The sequence below is a fragment of the Lepidochelys olivacea genome (genome assembly GCF_965140295.1).
Source record: "Lepidochelys olivacea isolate rLepOli2 genome assembly, chromosome: 18".
Taxonomy (NCBI): Eukaryota; Metazoa; Chordata; order Testudines; family Cheloniidae; genus Lepidochelys; species Lepidochelys olivacea.
In genome coordinates, this window is record NC_140428.1 from 14,508,211 (window position 1) to 14,526,801 (window position 18,591).

General features: G+C 50.2%; 1 protein-coding gene across 3 annotated transcripts in view; it reads left to right on the forward strand.

Moving 5' to 3' along the window:
- The window catches only part of IGSF21 (immunoglobin superfamily member 21), a 267,450-nt gene that overhangs the window by 163,107 nt on the left and 85,752 nt on the right, over window positions 1–18,591 (forward strand). The gene's annotated exons all lie outside the window — the stretch shown is intronic.

Here is an 18,591-nt window from a genome sequence, read left to right on the forward strand (position 1 = left end):
TTTATGAAGCCCCGGAGTTGCTGAAACAATTTTCTGGTCAGCAGTTGAACGGCTGGGCACTGCCCGCTCTGTCTGGTGACAGGCCGCAACATTTGGGATCCTTCCCACAAAGATATAGAGCCAGAGCCCAGGTGAGAGGATTTGACAGCTGTGCAGAGGAGGCAGGCAAGATCCTGACGGTCAGCAACCTCGTCCACGTTGATGCAACCTCCCTGATCACCCGTGGCCCTCGCCTCTTCCTCACTGTGACCCTATCCTGGTATCTAGCTCCTCCCTCCCCTCCCCCCCCGGAAAGATGAAGTTTGAGCCCCCAGTGAATTTTCACTCCCAGTGAAATTTTGCCTGCTGCAGCATGCTGCGGGCTCTGGAGCATTCCAGGTACCATTTCAGAGCCCTAAGGAAGGCACCAGAGCCTGGTCTGGATGCACCTAGGCTTCAACTCCATATTTTGAGGTGTGCAGGGCCATAGACCAGCACTTGGACAGTTTAATAGGTGGGGCCCCCATATACAGTTGTGGGCTTCCCATAGGTCTAGAGTCAGCCATGGCCCGGGTCACCCTGAGGCAGCAGAGGGCTCTCCAGTACCAAAGAGGCTTCGGAGACTGGGATTAAGGTTACGTAAAACATTACTGTGTCTGTATGAGGTCTGAGCTGGGCCATTCCGTTCTCCAGCAAAGTTCAGTTCTGTCCGTTGCTCATATCATAGAATATCAGGGTTGGAAGGGACCCCAGAAGGTCATCTAGTCCAACCCCCTGCTCAAAGCAGGACCAATTCCCAGTTAAATCATCCCAGCCAGGGCTTTGTCAAGCCTGACCTTAAAAACCTCTAAGGAAGGAGATTCTACCACCTCCCTAGGTAACGCATTCCAGTGTTTCACCACCCTCTTAGTGAAAAAGTTTTTCCTAATATCCAATCTAAACCTCCCCCACTGCAACTTGAGACCATTACTCCTCGTTCTGTCATCTGCTACCATTGAGAACAGTCTAGAGCCATCCTCTTTGGAACCCCCTTTCAGGTAGTTGAAAGCAGCTATCAAATCCCCCCTCATTCTTCTCTTCTGCAGGCTAAACAATCCCAGCTCCCTCAGCCTCTCCTCATAAGTCATGTGTTCCAGACCCCTAATCATTTTTGTTGCCCTTCGCTGGACTCTCTCCAATTTATCCACATCCTTCTTGAAGTGTGGGGCCCAAAACTGGACACAGTACTCCAGATGAGGCCTCACCAGTGTCGAATAGAGGGGAACGATCACGTCCCTCGATCTGCTCGCTATGCCCCTACTTATACATCCCAAAATGCCATTGGCCTTCTTGGCAACAAGGGCACACTGCTGACTCATATCCAGCTTCTCGTCCACTGTCACCCCTAGGTCCTTTTCCGCAGAACTGCTGCCTAGCCATTCGGTCCCTAGTCTGTAGCGGTGCATTGGATTCTTCCGTCCTAAGTGCAGGACCCTGCACTTATCCTTATTGAACCTCATCAGATTTCTTTTGGCCCAATCCTCCAATTTGTCTAGGTCCTTCTGTATCCTATCCCTCCCCTCCAGCGTATCTACCACTCCTCGCAGTTTAGTATCATCCGCAAATTTGCTGAGAGTGCAATCCACACCATCCTCCAGATCATTTATGAAGATATTGAACAAAACCGGCCCCAGGACCGACCCTTGGGGCACTCCACTTGATACCGGCTGCCAACTAGACATGGAGCCATTGATCACTACCCATTGAGCCCGACAATCTAGCCAGCTTTCTACCCACCTTATAGTGCATTCATCCAGCCCATACTTCCTTAACTTGCTGACAAGAATACTGTGGGAGACCGTGTCAAAAGCTTTGCTAAAGTCAAGAAACAATACATCCACTGCTTTCCCTTCATCCACAGAACCAGTAATCTCATCATAAAAGGCGATTAGATTAGTCAGGCATGACCTTCCCTTGGTGAATCCATGCTGGCTGTTCCTGATCACTTTCCTCTCATGCAAGTGGACTTCCTCTCATTCCTCATCTCCGAGGGCTTACAAAAGGCCATGATCACAGTGTGAACTCCACCCTCTGAGGCCCGGGATGGAATCTCATGAGTTTGGGTTGGCCTCCTGGGGCCCGATTCTTCACAGCCCAGCATCTTGCGCGGTCACTTACAGCAGTGCCGTGGGGCTGGAATGTTACCGGGTCTGAATTGTTGCATTCTGCACTCACGTGGCCCTGGTGCAGGGAACCGGAGGCTCATACCCAGGGGCTCTCCTCTCTGGAGCCCATGTCAAGCATGGTAATGTCTCCAAGGACTGCGACTGAAATCAGGACGCTCAGTCGCTCTGACCTTTTCTGTGCCCATTCCACTGTCATTGCCTGGAGAACCCCTGAGGAAGAGGCATATTGGAAGCCAATCAAAGCGCAAAGCATGGCCAACAAGCCAACCACGCATTGTAAATCATAATGTTCATCCTCATGACAAAGACCATGATGAGAAGGAGCAAGAATCCGCCTTGCCAGTTCTGTTGTGGCAGCTCCTATCTTCCTCTCTTTCTCTGCATTGTCTCTCCTGACCCAGTTCTGAATATCTGCCGATCTTTGCAAAGGCTGATTGGAAACTTGGATGCTAGTACTTTGTCTCATGATAGCTGAAAGTCTGCGAGGCTGCTTTTTAGTGAAACGAGAGCAGCTGCTTTTGATGGACATGTCAGGACGTGACATGTTGGTGCAATGGTTCTTTCCTACCTGCGCTCATCCAAAGAGCGAGGGGGGAAGGGAGGCGTTAGAGAGGAAGAAAGCTTTTAAACTAAAATTAAGGGAAGGGAGCGGGGGGAGGAAGCCAACAACCCAAACATTATATGAAGAGGAATCAAGTTAGAGGCAAGGGCTGCTGGTGCTTTTGCTAGATTGGCGACAGGACTTCAGGGATAAGAATGCCACATTTACATATAAATGAAGATATTTACAAATTAATGCATTTCAAGCAAGAGAAAAATCCCGGCATCACAGCTGTCAACGCTTCATCCTCTCTTGCAGTGGGAGAGGGAGAGAACGAGGCGAGGAAGATTACCAAAACGCATGATAGCAGGAACGGTGCAGTTTTCAGAGGCAAGATGCGGGGGCGAACTGTGCTTGCTCTGATAGCTTCTCCCTGCCCTTAGCCCTTTCCTTCGGGGCAGGAAAGACGGGGCATTTAAAGGCAGAAAGAGCGTCCAGCCATCCAGTATAGCCTGAGCATCTCCCTGGAAATTAGGAACGGATTGAGGAGCTTGGTACTCTAACAACATGTAATATAGACAGAATCCCCATAGTTCCTGCATAGAATTGTCTGATGAGCTCCACCTGTTTTTCTCCTTTGCCTGTTGGTCCTGTATGTTCAGGTAGCCGTTTGTGTCCAGATCTTCTTCTTGACTTAGTTATGATGACCTAGGCTAGATCCTCAGGGGCTGTCAATTGACATCACTCCATAGGCTTCCAGGGACAGCTGGCTGAACATTCTCAAAAGCACCGAAGTGATTTAAGAGTCATGCCAGGTTTACACCACAACATTTTGTTGGCATAGCTGTGTTAATCAGGGGTGTAAAAAACTCACCCCCCCCCCCAGCTGACAAGCCATGCTGGCAAAAAAAACCATTAACCCAGTGTATCTGCAGTTACGTCAGCAGAAGAGGGCTTCTAGCTAATATAATTTGGGGAGGTGTGTTCCTGTGCTAGCAGCATCTACACTAGGAGCCTCTACCAGTACAGCTATACCAGCAAGGCGTTTGTACTGTAGACAAGGCCTAAGTCCCAGTCTGAAAAGTGGCATAGGCACTTAGGAGCCTAAAAGACTCATTCAAAGTCAATGGGACTTAGGCTCCTAAGGCACTTATGTGCTTTTAGAAATTTTACCCAGAATCTTTGTCAATGCCTAGAGAACTGTAACTATGATCAGGGCTATGTACCATATGTACAGTCCTTGATCCGAAGAGCTCTCAGGCTAAACAGACGAGATAGACAGAGGACAGGAGGGGAAACTGAGGCAGGAAGTGATGTGCTCAAGTCACACTTACAGGTCAGTGGCAGGCCAGGGATAGAACCTGGGCATTCTGAGTCCAGTCCAGGGCCCTACCCACTAGGCCACACTGGCTCATCAAACCATTGTCACAGATAATTGTTTTAATTACTCATTGCAGCACGAAACACCCTGTTTTGTCCCAATCCCAAAATACATCAGTGCCTTTTTTCCTAAGCCAAGGCAACTACATTGTAATTGATCTCTATTCATAACTCACTCCACATAGACGTGAATCATTTGGTCGGCCTGACCTGTCCCTTTGATTCTCACAAACATTCTCCCGATGATAAGGTGACTGCAGAATTGCTCACAATACTGTACTTTCAATGTGATCCCATTAGGGCTTTATATAGAACTAGGGATTCTGTGGATATGTGGCCAATAAATTCCCTACTGTCTCCCCCCATCGTGCATACTCGCACACAAGCGCGTGTACTCAGCAGTTAGGGTTCCAGATAACTTTACTGCACAGGTCTCCAAGGGAAGGTACCGCATGACAGACTGTTGGCCATTCAAGCCTCTTTCTCAGCTGTTTGTTAGGACACGAACAGCCATTCAGGCGTTCCCTGGAGAGAGAGGCACCTGCTCAGGCCTCACCATGTAAAAAGAGGAGCTTTGCCTTTCAATTTGTACTGCTCCTTGCTGGAGAGTGGATGTGGTTTTTCCAGGAGGGAGAGGAAAGTGTTAGGAGGACAGGACAGGCCACCTAATTGCCTGCCGAATGGAAACAAAATCATGCCTGCTCTGATGACATCGATTTCATTTCAATTCCCTAAATAATGAAAAGAAATTATTTCTTCCTAATGCACCTCTTTCTTTTTGGTGTCCTTTCTCTCTCTCTTGTTTGGCCCCCTTTCCACCCTCCTTTACTTCTTCCCCATTTCCTTTTTTTTTCTCCCTCCCCTTCCCCCTTTACTCTCTATCCCTTCCTCTCTTTATATTTACCATTTAGCAGCCAACCTTTCCACTACACTCTCGGCTCATCTTTCTTTCTTTCTTTCTCCTGCATTCCCTTGCCCTTTCTTGTCCACTCCTTGTTGAGAGTCATTTTCTTTGTAACACACTCATAAAAAGAGAGGGAGGGAGAGAGAAGCTGCTAATTAATTAATTAGCTCTCACTTGTTTCCCTGTTTTAAAGCCTGGCCTTGGACTCCAAATCAGACAATGTTGTATTTTTCAGCTCTGCTTGATTTTTTTGTGCGGTGTTCTCTTCCAGGAGGTTGTGGGTAATATAGACAAAATCCTGGCGCTCTGGAGCTGCTCCTTCCGCTCTGCCTTCACCTGAGCGCGTGGGCTGTGGTCTGTCCATGCCATTAGTGTCCTTCCCCTGCAGGCCAGGACCACCCTAGTTAAGCTGTTTAGGGGTGCACTTTGACATAGTACCCTGCCAAGTGCCAGCCTGGCGGATGGTAGGCACCAGGATGTACTCTGCCTCCACTCCCCCCGTGGACTCCAGCCTTGACATTTGGAATATTTTTCTGTCCAAGGCTCCATGTGTGACCACCACCGTCTCGGCCAGCACCAGGGATCCGCAGAGCTGACCACGTGGGTCTCTGTAGCTTGAGCTGAAGAGCAGGCGGAACAGACTCACATCCTGAGTCTGTTCCAGGCACGGGTTAAGACACACGACATGCTCGCCAGTGAGTTACAAACTGTCTCTGCACAAGCCACTACGTGTAGAATGGCCACCGCTACAGATGGAACCAAGGACCACCAGAGCGAGAAGCACGCAGCCATCGTTACCGCTTGAGCTAAAGAGCCGGGTTCCTTTCCTGCAGCTGCAACAGACTCACGTCCTTGGTGTACGGGCCCAAAGGGGGATGCACTGACCAGCGGGCTACACCCACAGCCTAATGCACTGACCAGTGGGCTACACTGGCCGCATAGACTCCTCTGGCAAGCGGCCCCATTCTTGCACTGGCCTGTCTGCAGGTGACTCACCCGGCAAAGCAGCATTGCTGGGGTTGAGTTGCTTGTCACGTCCCAATAATGCTTTGAGCTCCAAACGCAAAGCCCTTGAGACTCACTAGCGCAGTATGTGACTCTGAGCTTCCTTGCGCCTGTCGGCACTGCACCCCAATCTGACTAAACTCCCCAAGTCCTGTCCCAATATGCACGGGGCTCGGTGGGAAACCTGGGATGGATTCTCTGGGAGCCCTTGTTCTTTAAAAGTTGGAGGGGTCATTACACGGATCACTGTTCTCCTTCCCAGTCAGGCAGGAGCTGCCAGGAGCAAAGGCTTCTGGGTACATAAGAGCATACATGGAAGGGAAGTAAAAGGAATATGCCTGGATTTGCAGTCCTAAAAAAAAATCCCTCCAGTGATATCAAATATAGCTCACCTGGAGCAGATGTCCATGTCTCATAAGCTGAACAGAGCTGGCCTGGATGGTGGGGGTGTGGGAAAACCTGGCCACTTTGCCCAGTGGTGCTGGTTATTCAGAGAGTGGCAGGGGAGAGGTGAACTTTGCCAAGCTATTCTGGCTCCAGCTAGACTTCACGCATGCAGCTGTGATAATCCCTGGATCTAATTACCTGATCATTAACAACAGAGGGTTCAGTCCTGTCCTTAGAGGTTGGGTCCATCCCATAATTTGGGGAAGGAGCTGCGGGAGGTGAATTTACATAAACTGCCATCAAAAATAGACTGAGGAAAGGAGGCCAAACATAAATAAATAAATAAAGGCAGAAAAGCTCATCTTCTGAGCAAGAAATCACTTCGAGGCGTGTCACCTTTATTACTAATTACACGCTTGCTTTATGGCCAGCATTACACAAACAAAACCGGAGCCTGAAAAATATCAGGGGGAGACTTAATTTAAGTTAAAAAGGCCAGGATAAGGTATTTAGTTTTGCAATATTTCTTAAAATTAGAATGTGCTAAACGTATTTCAACTCTTGTTTTCTGTGCGCTAGGCAATAAAACGCTCCTGTATCCTCAGGAATGTATTGTTGCTTCCCCAGAGTGACTGCTGCTGGTTACTTAAACATGTAATTTTATTTTTGTGTGTATGTGTGTAGACAAGGTGGGTGAGGTACTATCTGTTATTGAACCAACTTCTTTAGGTGAAGGTCAAGAGACAATCTTTTGAGCTCCACAGAGCTGTTCTTCAGGTCTGGGAAAGGTACTCAGAGTATCACAACAGATTGTTTAACATGAGTAATTAGCACATATTCCAAGGAACCATTCAGGGTGAAGTGGCCTATTAACACTCCTGCAGTCATAGGATAAGAAGGGGGGTTAGTGGGTTACAGATTATTGTAATAATCCATAAATCCAGTGTCTTTATTAAGACCATGATTTTGAGTGTTATGAATTTAAGCTTCCAGGCTCATCTTTTGGAGGTGCTGTGCGGGTTTTCTTTGAGGACGAGGACTGAGAGGTCAGATATCGAGTGAGTGTTTTGTAAAGAGTGTTCGCTCTCAAGTGCTACAGTGTTTTTGTCTTTTATCGTGTAAATTTGTTTGAGAGCATAGTGATTGTCTGGTTTCACCCATATAGTTGTTGTTGGGGCATTTAGGGCACTGGACGAGGCATATCACATGTTGTGATAGGCATGTGTCAGACCCATGGATCTTGAAAGGTGTGTTGTGAGGGGTGTTGATCTTCTCAGCAATAGCGATATGTCTGCAGGTTTAGCATCTGGTGTTCTGGCAGGGTCTGGTGCTGCTTTGAGTTGGTGTGTCCTTGTCTGTGGGGAGTTTGCTTCTGATGAAGAGGTTGGGGGCTTGTCTGAAGGCCAGAAGAGGGGCTTCAGGAAAGATTGCTTTCAGGATGTGGTCCCCATTGAGTATGGGTTGTAATTATTCAGTGATACCCCAGAGGGGTTCCAGTGTGGAGTGGTAGGTGACAACTGGGGGGGGTGGTGGTCAGTGTTTTTTTTTTCTGCATTGAAGCAGGTTCTGTCTGGGTCTTTGGGTGGCCCATTCCACAATGTGATGTCCTTCTCTGGTGGAGTGTCCTTGCTTGGTGAATAAAAGATATTCTCTCCTTCACCTTGTTTCTCTAATATCCTGGCACCAACTCGGCTACAACAGCACTGCAGACAACAACGGAACATGTCTGCGGATGCATTCTTGTGTATCTGTGCTCATATGCACAGAGGTGTTCATGTGTGTGGGCCCGTTTGTGTGGGCAATCTTGGGCACATTGCTCGCGTGTGTATGTCTGAGCACCCACGTCAGTGCGGGCATTTTGGTGAGCGCACCCACACGCATGCCTGGGCATTCTTGTGTGAATGCAGGCGTGTGCGTCCACATGCATGTATTTGTGTGCATGCCCGTGTGCATACACACATGCTTTGTTTTCAGCGAGCTGCATGGGGACCTGACTAATACCCAGGAGCAGGTGTGTTGGAAGAGGGTGCTGCATGAGGGCTAAACCTTGAATGTAGAGAAAGGAGTGCGCAGGATTGGAGGCACTGGGGGAGCTCCCTTTGAGACTGGCATCAGGGTCTTGTTAGTTAGGCCCTTGGGTTGCTTCTTCTGAGCATGTCTGGGGGGTGCCAGCCATCCCACTGCCTTGCTCCTTCTCTCTGCTCTGGCAGATTCACTGTCCCAAAGGAGGGTGGAGGAGAGTGCATGCTGTCCCTACATACTGGGAAGCTGGGAGAGGAATTGTGTCTCTGGAGCTTTCTCCCCCGCTGCAGAGCAGAGCAGCCTAGCTTTGTTCATGAGGCACGCTGGTGGCCCGTTGACACCGCTCGGCCCTCCGAATGTTGCAGAACCGGGCCCAGTGGCTGGGAATGTCTGCACAGTAGCCAGAGAGAGAGAGCAACGGTGCCCAAGGACTGGGGCAGCTTCGCGTTTGGGTTTCCCAACCCATTCCTTGGGCTTTAAGTGGGACCTGAAAGTCCCAATGCTCAGCACAGGGCTGTTCTACATTGTTCAGCATACACTGGTGGGGAGGGACAACCCCAGGTTGCTTGGGTGGCCTGGCTGGCAAAGAGGCCAGTGAGGGAACCTTCACTGTGGGGGAGGCTGGATGAGGCTGTCAAAGGAAGGAATAGGTTTAAGGTTAGATCTGCACTGCACTCGAGGCTGGCTGAGGGTCTGGAGTGGATGGGGATCTATGTTAAAGAGCAGAAAAACATGCTAGTGAGGCCACATCACCCAGGTGCGCGCCCCAGCCTGTATTCCCCTGTGTCCTAGATGCAGAGCGCCAGGTGCAAGCACTCCCCCACCTGGATCTCCTCCCACTTAAATACACGTACCAGTGGCATTGACGAGCTGGCCAAGTAGGAATTTTAGTGGAGCACATGGGTCCCCACTGGCAATACGTTTTGCCCCACACGTCGTGCCCAGCCCACGCGGCAGCAGTGAAGTGGCTAATTGACCTTGACAAGTCCAGCATCTCCCTGCTTAATGTGGAAGTTGTGATCTGAAGAGAAATGCACCAAGAAATCTGTTTTTTTCCTCCCATAGTTTAGGATTTTGGTTTCCTGGGTAGTGTGTGTTCTGCTCATCTGCTGGTTTGATTGCTGTAGAATTTTCTGACATGACTAATTATTGTTTTGAGAGTGTTTTTGAGGCTTTACTAATTGATTACACATTCCCTGACTTGACAGATTTTTTTTTTCTGAATGCAAATGGGTTTTGCTTCCAAAACCATTGTCTTTTTGCTTTGCTCTATATTTAGTCCCTGTTTTACATAGTGATACAGGATAGAGCGAGCCAGTGGGAGCTAGCCGTTAAAGCAGAATGTCTGGGCTCTTGTCCTGACTCTGCCACGGACTTGCTGTGCTGTCTGGGGCAAATTGCTTATGTCCAAATTTTCAAACAAATTCAGATTGAAAATAAGGCATGTATTTTTAACAGTGAGGCTAATTAGCCATTGGGCCAGCTTACCAGGAGATGTGGTGTGTTCTCCATCGCTGGCCATGTTTAATTCAAGATCAGAGGCTTTTCCAAAAGATCTGCTCTAGTTCAAGCAGGTATTGATGCCAGGAAGTCCTGTGGTCTGTGTTCGACTTAGTCTGTAGACTAAGATGATCAGAGGGGTTCCTTCTGGCTTTCAAGTCTATGAAAGCCAAGCAGCTAAAGTTAGGCACAAATCTATATTTAGCCGACTCAGAAAGTGACATGAAATTGATGCTGCATAGTACAATGGGAGAGGCGGAGGCCCACCAGCTTGGAAGTTATCTTGGAGTGGTGAACTGATCCCTCGTCTATGGTACTCTCTGCGGAACTGAAGGAGTTGCAAAAATGTCCTGAATTATCCTGCGCAAAACAGGCCGCGAGATGCTCAAGCCCAGAGCACGTTGCAGCTCAGAGACAAGCTGGGGGCATAGTAAAGCTACCTCCAGCCTGGGATTCTGGCCAGTGCATCAGAGTTGCGAGGAAGAAGGGAAATGGCAGAGAGCAGGGACGGGCCAGAAGAGCTTTCTGAAATGCCTCACTAATTCTCCATATCCCTGGTGGGACTCTTTTGCTTGCGGTGAGCACACAAATCCCCATCCTTAGCCACCCACCATCTGTCCCTTCCTACATAGGAAAATAGGAGATGCCAGCTAAGAGCTGCTTCTGGCAGTGACTGTCATGCCACCCCCTTGGCTGCTTAGCTAATGGAGTAAAGCTTAATCATGGGCCCTGCAGGAGGAAGATTTCTGCTCATCCCAGCGTGTGCTTTCAGCTCATGCCCTCAAGTATAACTTCTCCTTCTATGGTCGTCTTTCAGGTACAGAGAGAGCGTGGGTGTTTCCCAAGCTGCCAGTTACAAAAAGGTACTTAAAGGCTTAGCCCGGGGGCGCCCTGGGCTAATTATACACTCTGGGCAAGGAACCCTCTTCACGGCCACACACGTTCCTCGTACAATGAAACAGGGTCCCTCACGTGGCTGAGATGCAGGCCATTTACCAAGCAGGCTGGGATGCTTTCAGCATCGTGATGACCGTGGAACCAGTGGCCCAGAGAAGGGATGGAAAGTGCCTAGGACAGGTCCTCCCTTGAACCCCTCGCCCTGCATTTCTTCTACATTGAGATGCTGTCTCTGATGTGACTCCTCCTGGCCCATCCATAGCACCTCCCATCCAGAACTGGAACCACCGGATTGCAAGGCTACTTTCCCGCCCTTGGCCCCAGCCAGCTGAGGGCAAAGGAGTGAGTTCAAGTCCCCATCGCTGCCCAGGTTACATAGAAATGCAAATTCCCCAGGTCCAGAGCTGTCAACACAGCTCCTCTTTCCACCAGAAGAAACTTCACTTGGAAATCTCTCTCTCCCTCTCTCTATGTATACTGTAGAACTAATAGAATTTGCAGCCAGAAAATTTCACTCGCTCAATACTAAACACTTAAAAGCATCCATAATTGTCAGCATGGCTTGTGCAAATTGTCTGAATTACCGTGGAACAGAGGTTGTTTGTGGGAAAAGTGTTTTCACGCATTTGCCTTTTTCAGAGGCAAACAGCAACATTCCTCCTTCACAGTGAAATATTACCAGTTTTCGTAGGAGGTAAAAAGAGCCCATTTTCTGAATCACTGCCCCCCATAGAAACCTGGATCCTTTGGCTGTGTGACAACTTTGGCAGGGTCATTTGTCGGCCCGGCTCAAATGGATCACGGGAGTGCAAGGTTCCTGTATGGTGGTTATTATTTATAGGGTGCCTACAGTGTGCTAGGTGCTTCCGAGGCAAGGTCCCTGGGCTGAGGAGCTTGTCAGGCTCAATAGGCGAGGCACAGAAGAAGGATGGAGCATAGAATCTATCCAAAGCCTTGTGGGGAGCATGGCACAATAGATCTAAATGATGCAGCAGGGCCCTGTGATTTATGCGACAGCTGCGCTGAATTCTGCAGCACATTTAGGTTTTGCAGCAAATGGCAACTGGTGGGGAGATGAGAATTCTGCAAGGCACAAGAGCTGTGCCGATGGGGAAGGGGCCTGCTATTCAGAGCTCAGAAGCCGGGCTGGAGTAGCTCCGTGCTTTAATGTCTTCGGAGCTGGGCATCAGAGACAGGTGCCAGCCATGCAGAGCTCTTAAGCCCTGCAGGGATAAACTCTTACACTCTGTGAGGCAGGGGGATGCACCTGCTGTGCGGTATGGCCCAGCGAAGCCGCAAAGCATTCTGGCACAGCCGTCGCGCGGTTTAGGAGCTATGCTACCATCTCCTCCTGACAGCCTCCACGCAGATCGTTTTTTAGCCTCTTCTGCCACTCTTGCAGAAGTCTGCTCTTTGCAACCCACACTCCCCCAGCCATACAGCCCCCACCCCCGCAGAGCTCCCCAAGTGGCCGGTGGACCAGCTACAGTAGCAGGAGAAACAGTCATTTGTTTGGATTCATTTGGCCAGAGCAGAGATTTATGCTGCATTGTCACAAAAAAAGGTAAACTAAACAGCCCTTAATCGCATGATGGATGGAACAACGTGCAAATGACCAAGCCTTGGCGCTAGGCGCGTGCTTTGTTCGTTCCAGGGGTGTCTGTGTGACTGATGTCGAGTTTTTTTCAGGCGGGTGGTTTTGCAGGATCCTGATGCCCTTGTGAATTTGCGAAGCCCGTCCCGCATTTACATCTGTTCTAAGGAAAGAACAAGCCGGCCTAAAATTAAAAAAGCTAATCACATTTTGGGTCCACGTTTTCCCTGCCTATGTTGATATTCAGGAGGGTGCGGTGGCTCTGTACTGTACTTCCAACACACGCAGTTGTTAATACGTCAGTGAAGTGGTTTGAAATGAACGGCCACCAATCAGATTGCTCCATCTCCCATGCTCTCCCCCGCTCCCCCTGCCTGCCGATTCCCTTTAATAAGATGATGGTATCTAGAACTGTTTGCAATTGCTCTGCAATGGGACACGCTTACTGGTTGATGATGCAAATGCCATTTGCAGCTGACTGATATTAGATTAGATTAGATTCTGAGATCTTTGGGGCAGGGACCATGGACTAGATTCTCTCCTGGTACAAGATCAATCAGCATAGGAGAGGGGAAGCCTCAGCCACAGTAGCTCACGCTCCAACCACCCCTCCCCTGACTTACTTGCTCTCCCAACATCCCTCCTATGCTGGGAGGATGCAAAGCTGCAAACACAAGACCCAGCTGCAACCAATTTGAGCCAGCAGGGCCTTGCCCTCCGATAGTGCAATCCTCTACTGGCTGGTTGCAGCCAAATTATAGCCCATTTGCATCACCAGCATTAGTGATCTGGCCCGTTGGCTTCCAGTGTGTTTGTCCAGCATCTAGCAACAATGGGGCCTTGATCCTGACTGAGGACGGGAAGGTGCTAACACCGGATACACAAATCATAAAAACAGTGACAGTCACGTTACCGACCGGTGGTGCAATGTATAGAGACTGCTGCCACGGCGGCAGTATGTCAGTCAGGCAAAAGACCCACTGTCACCATTTGAATGACAGCCACGCACGCGCTGGTTTGGAGGCCTGATTTCTAACACCTGACAGGGGTAGCAGACAGCCATTGTTTCAGGCAGCCATGTGCACCGTCGGACAAGCCCATAGAAACTGAGTCTCGTGTGCCCCAAATAGACAGTAAAGCTTTACCCCGCTGTGCTGCAGTGTTACTGTGTGCTAGCTGCCTTCTGCACACCAGAGCAGACTGCAATATAGAGAGCTGTGCGGGGCAGGCGTGGAAATGTCAACGCCTTCGTGTGGAATACACAAAGGCTGCTTAGCCCGGGGAGACTGCCAAGACTCTGAAGTGAGGTTTCTAAACTTCTTGCACCGGCAGTTAAAGAGAAAACCGGCAGACACACGGTAGCCCAGGGCAGCTGCTCTGACTCCATCTGCGTTCCTTCGTGCTGCCGCTCTGTTTTCTCAAGTTGTAGAGTGGTTGAAACCATCGGAGGCGGTGGCGGCAGGTGATGTCTGAAGGTGGGTAGAGTGAACCTGCAGGACTCAGGATCTGAGTGTGGGTGAGATCTGGGTGGGGCAATTGGGTATGTGCCTATGTGCCACTGGCTGGTTTCTTAGGATTACCCTGGGGCGCTTTGGGGTTGCTTACTTTCAGAGGGTGGGTGGGAGAGGCAGGGGGGACAGAGTATAGGATCTAGATAGGGCCAGAAGCGGAAGCTGAGGTGCTGTCAAAGCCACTGACTCCGTCAGGGAGTGCTTGTAACATGCCAAGCCTCCGACTGGCTTCGTGCAGCTGCCATTTTCTTTTTTTCATCAGCTTCTCTGAGAAATGTTCCCTCCCATCTCCTCTGAAGGAGGAATTCCTCCACAGATTACACTGGCCGGAGGCCCAGCTTGGACAATAGTTATTTCAGAACCACTGATAGGTCTGAAGCCTGATCTCCTGTGACCCTGGCGAGCTAGACACAGGGAAGGGGAGATTCCTAGCTTTCCAGTGGGATGCACAGACTTTGCCTCTAGCCTGGAAAGGTCCAGAGATACTGCATTGTAAACTGTTCTCCATGGCCTTGCATCTTGGCCTTGTCTGTAGAAGAGTCAGGTGCGATAGGTAGCCACAACCCACTGACAGTTTTAAACACGACTCTCCTTGTCCTCATGAGAGGCAGACTCGCATTTAACAGGTGCTGGTTAAAAATAGCCAGTTAGCACGTTGCCGGTATAGCCAAGCCTCTTGCGGAGTCGTTTGCACCGGTGCAAAGTGGATGTCGGATGCGGCTGGTCGGATCTGGGTGCGTTTCACAGCCACATTGCACAGGGGTGCAAAGCAGGCAGCAGAAGAGGCTCAGAATGTTTACAAACTCTCAACAGCCTTTCTAAAGAAGTTTTCTCGCTGAATCGAGAAGCATCTCTGGGGTGCAGGATAGCATAACTGTTCTAGTGGTGCTCCTTTGGGCACTGACTGTGTAGCCAGCCCCAAATCTAATATTCTAGAGATGCCACTTGCTTAACAGACTGGTTCAGAAATGGGGCAGAAAGCTTAGTTAGAAGTAGCATTGTTACCATAGTCTTGGAGCCTCAGTCGTGGCCCCGTACCCCATTGTGCTGGGTATTGTACAGACACAGGACAAAAGGATGGTCCCTGAGCGCTCTGCCCTCCGGGTCAACATTAGAACTGAGCAAATCACTAGAGCTGGTCGGGATTGTCCATCTCATGGAAGATTATGCGGTTTTGAATCTTCTTCTGTTGCGAAACAACAACAACAAAAAATTGAAATTTCCTAGAAGACGAAATTAAAAAAAATCATTTGGGGTTGATTGAAATATTTTGTTTTGATTTCAAGATTTAAAATAATTAAAAATGTATAATATTAAAATCTATTTTGAAAAGAAAGGTTGTTTCAGAATAAGAAATTGAAATGGTCTGTTCCAGAAGATGGTACCATGGACAGCTTTCGGCTTGTCAAAATGCTTTTTTCAGGTTTTTTTCCAGTTTTTTTTTTAACTGACACATTTCCCTGAAGTGTTTCACTTTCGACCAATCGGCATTTTCCAATGGAAAAACATTTTGTCTCAGAATTCCAACCAGCTCTACAGATAATTTGTTATGAGTTAAAGGCCTGTGTGCTCGTTAAGTTCCACTTAACTTAAGGGCTGTTTTTGAGTATTTGTGCTTAGGTGAGTTTGGATTGGGCTGGACCTCTGACCTTCTTCCAAGTTGCTTCTTGTTCTCCAGCATCTCAGCTTTCATTAAGAAACCACACAAATATGTCTCTGGCTGTTATGGTTACAAAGGAAACCTTGAAAACATGAACTGAGTTCAAACTGATGCAGTGACCACTGCCTGAGTTTGCAGAGAGCCTGAAACTGTAGCAGTGAGATGTGTAAGCTCTCTGACCAATAGTTCTGGGAGGCGTGGGAGGAGGTTGGAAGAGTACCTCTGCCCCTCCCGCCACCCAGTTTGATCTGTATCGTAACTCTTGTGCTGGCCCTCAGCACAGGGGTGAATTTTACCCAAAGTGCTTTTGGGCTTTCGGAGGATTCATGTTACTGTGAATAATAATCATCCCTAGCTCTAGTACAGCACTTTTCATCAGTAGATCTCAAAGTGCATTACAAAGGAGGGCAGGATCCTGATCCCCATTTTACAGGTGGGGAAACTGAGGCACAGAAAAGGGAGGTGTCTTGCTCAGGGTCACCCAGCAAGCCCGTGGAAGAGCTGGGAATAGAACCCAAGTCTCCTAAGTCCCAGGCCAGCGCTGTAGTCAGTAAAAGAGAGCTGAATTGTTGAGTGTTGCTTTACTCTAAATGTATCGGGGTGACCTCTGAGCGTGCCAGGGCCTCACACTGCCGTGGGCCCACTACAGCCACTGCCGCGAAGGAGGGCGCGTCCAGAGGAGAGTACCAGCCAGTCTGCCCGCCAGCTTTGTGCCCTCCCGTAATCCTGCCAGCAGACCGGGAGCTCTCTGCGTCCTGCTCCCATGTTGTGCTCAGGCTCTTCTGCTTCCCCTGAGCCTTCCTGAAAGCTCTGTTCATCTCTCCAGGCCACCGCACCCCAGGCGAAGGAGGAGAAGGCACGCGAGTAAATTGGAGATGATGCTGCTTGAAATGATCTTGTGATGGAAGCCGAGCGCTGTCTGGAAATCCCAGCTCTGTGCCAGCTAGGGGAGTAACTTGCTCAGTGACTTAGGGCCTGCGTGCGCAGTGACTTAGGGCCTGCCGGGATTTTCCAGGCTTTTTGTTTCTTTAATTCAATTTTATGATAAGGACCCATTTTCAGTGCAGGGGTAACAATGATCTTACTGAGGACCTCCTCCTTCCTGGCCCTGGGGCGCCATCCTGCAAGGGGGGAGGTGAGCAGCATCGTGACATCCAATGGGCTTGGAGCCAATGGGCCCGATTCTCAGTTGCACTCTCTGGCCCCTTTACGCCACTCTGGGTACGGCCCTCTGAGAACACGCCCTGGGCATGGGGCCTACGTGGTGGGGAAGAGGCTTGAGAAGCACAGCCCTGAGACTGTTCTGATCCATACCCTGGGCTGGGCTTAACGTGCAGTTGCGGGGAGACCTGAGGACTTGTAGCAGGGGGTGTGGAGGGCGCTCAGCCCTGACAGAATTGGGCCCTGAACGATGAGCTTCTGGGCACTCTACCGCTGCCCTCTCCCAGCATGCTGCAAAGCTGGAGTGGCTCCGGACCCCAGCCCTGAACGTCGCCAGGCTCTGGGGTTTTGACAGCCTGAGAGCTGTTATGCGTTCAAGTCATGCACCTCTGAATGGGAGACAAGGATGCAGGCAGGTGTCACCCTGAGACCCAGCATAAGGGGTAGACCCAGCCCAGAGCTCCCTGTAAGGGGGGGAGGCCAGGGGATGGCTGCCCTCCCAGACAGGGGAAATGAGGAGCGGTTGCTGCTTGCTACGGGGGAGGGAACGAGTTCTGGATAGATGGTCTGGACTGTGTGAATGAAATACTTCCCTTCTTAGGTTCTAGTCCCCTGAGCCCCACAAGGGGAAATGTAACCGCAGGTCTAAGCCCTGGCAGGTGCAGCCAAAAGCCTCAGCCTGGCAAGACGGTAACGCCCTCCCACCCAAAAAGATCGGTGTCCTCAAGCCACCTGCAAAATCCGCACTCCCATGGGCCCCTTGAAATCCAGCCTGGCCGGCCGCACCGCTCCACCATCCCAGCAGGAGAGGCGGGAGCGTGTGTGTGTGAGAGTGTGTGTGTGTGTGTGAGGAGAGGCGGGAGCGTGTGTGTGTGTGTGTGAGACTCCTGCACAGCCCGGTTCACTCCCCAGGGACCAGGTTGTTTTCAGTCCTGCCAGCGTGAGAGTCTTCTCAGCTCTTTGTCTCTGTGCTCCGTTTGGGAGAGGCTGAAGGAGTGGGGTGGCGAGAAAAGGGGCTCTCTGCACAGCGAGCCTGAACTGCCCCCTGCCTTCTGCTGGGTAAATGTGCCTCCCTGAGGGCCGCTGGAAAGTGAGTCCTCCATCGCACAGGGGAGAAGAAGCCCCTGCAGCTTGGCCCTGCCTCTGCTGTTTTGGGGCACGGTCTGTGGTTCCCTTTGCTAGCAGCAAGGTGCTTCAACACCCTTTGTAAGGGGAGGCCCACTGGGGGTTTTAACTGAGTAAATATTGAGTGGCGACCGCAGGATTTGGCCTAGCATACAGAAGAAGCATCCCCTAGTCCTGTCTTTCCTGGATCAGAGGGAAGCAGCTGGAACAAAGATGAGGTGGACGTGGCCAGAGTGCTATCTGTGTCTCACTTCTGCCTCCCTCTCTGGAGTGACAAGATCTGTCACCTGAAGGCTGGATGGCTCCGGGACTGAGGAATACAACCCAGCGCCTTCTGCTACTGGATCAACTATTCAAATCCAGGCCTGGCTGACAGTGATTGACACATGACTCACTTCTCTCTGACGGCAGCCTGTAATGAGCCTTGGTTCAGATTGCAAAGGACAGGTGTCAAAACATCCTCCCCCAGTGCTGCCTCTTTGGGAATGGCAGCAGGAGCCAGAGATTACACAGGGATGGAGACTGACCTACCCGGAGCTGGCATGTGCACAGTTCAGAAAGAAAGCAGAAGTTACAGCTTGCCTCTTCGCCTAGCAAGTTCCAGGTCACCAGCACTAAGCTAATGACAGAACCTGCGTTATCAGTCAGTAGCCAGGGCCCTCCGCTGATTGCCTGTGTCATGTGTTGGCTGTTTTCTGGCGCCACGGCTCTGCCAGCGAAGGTGTCTCTGTACCTCAAAGCCTGCACTTCCCGATGCATC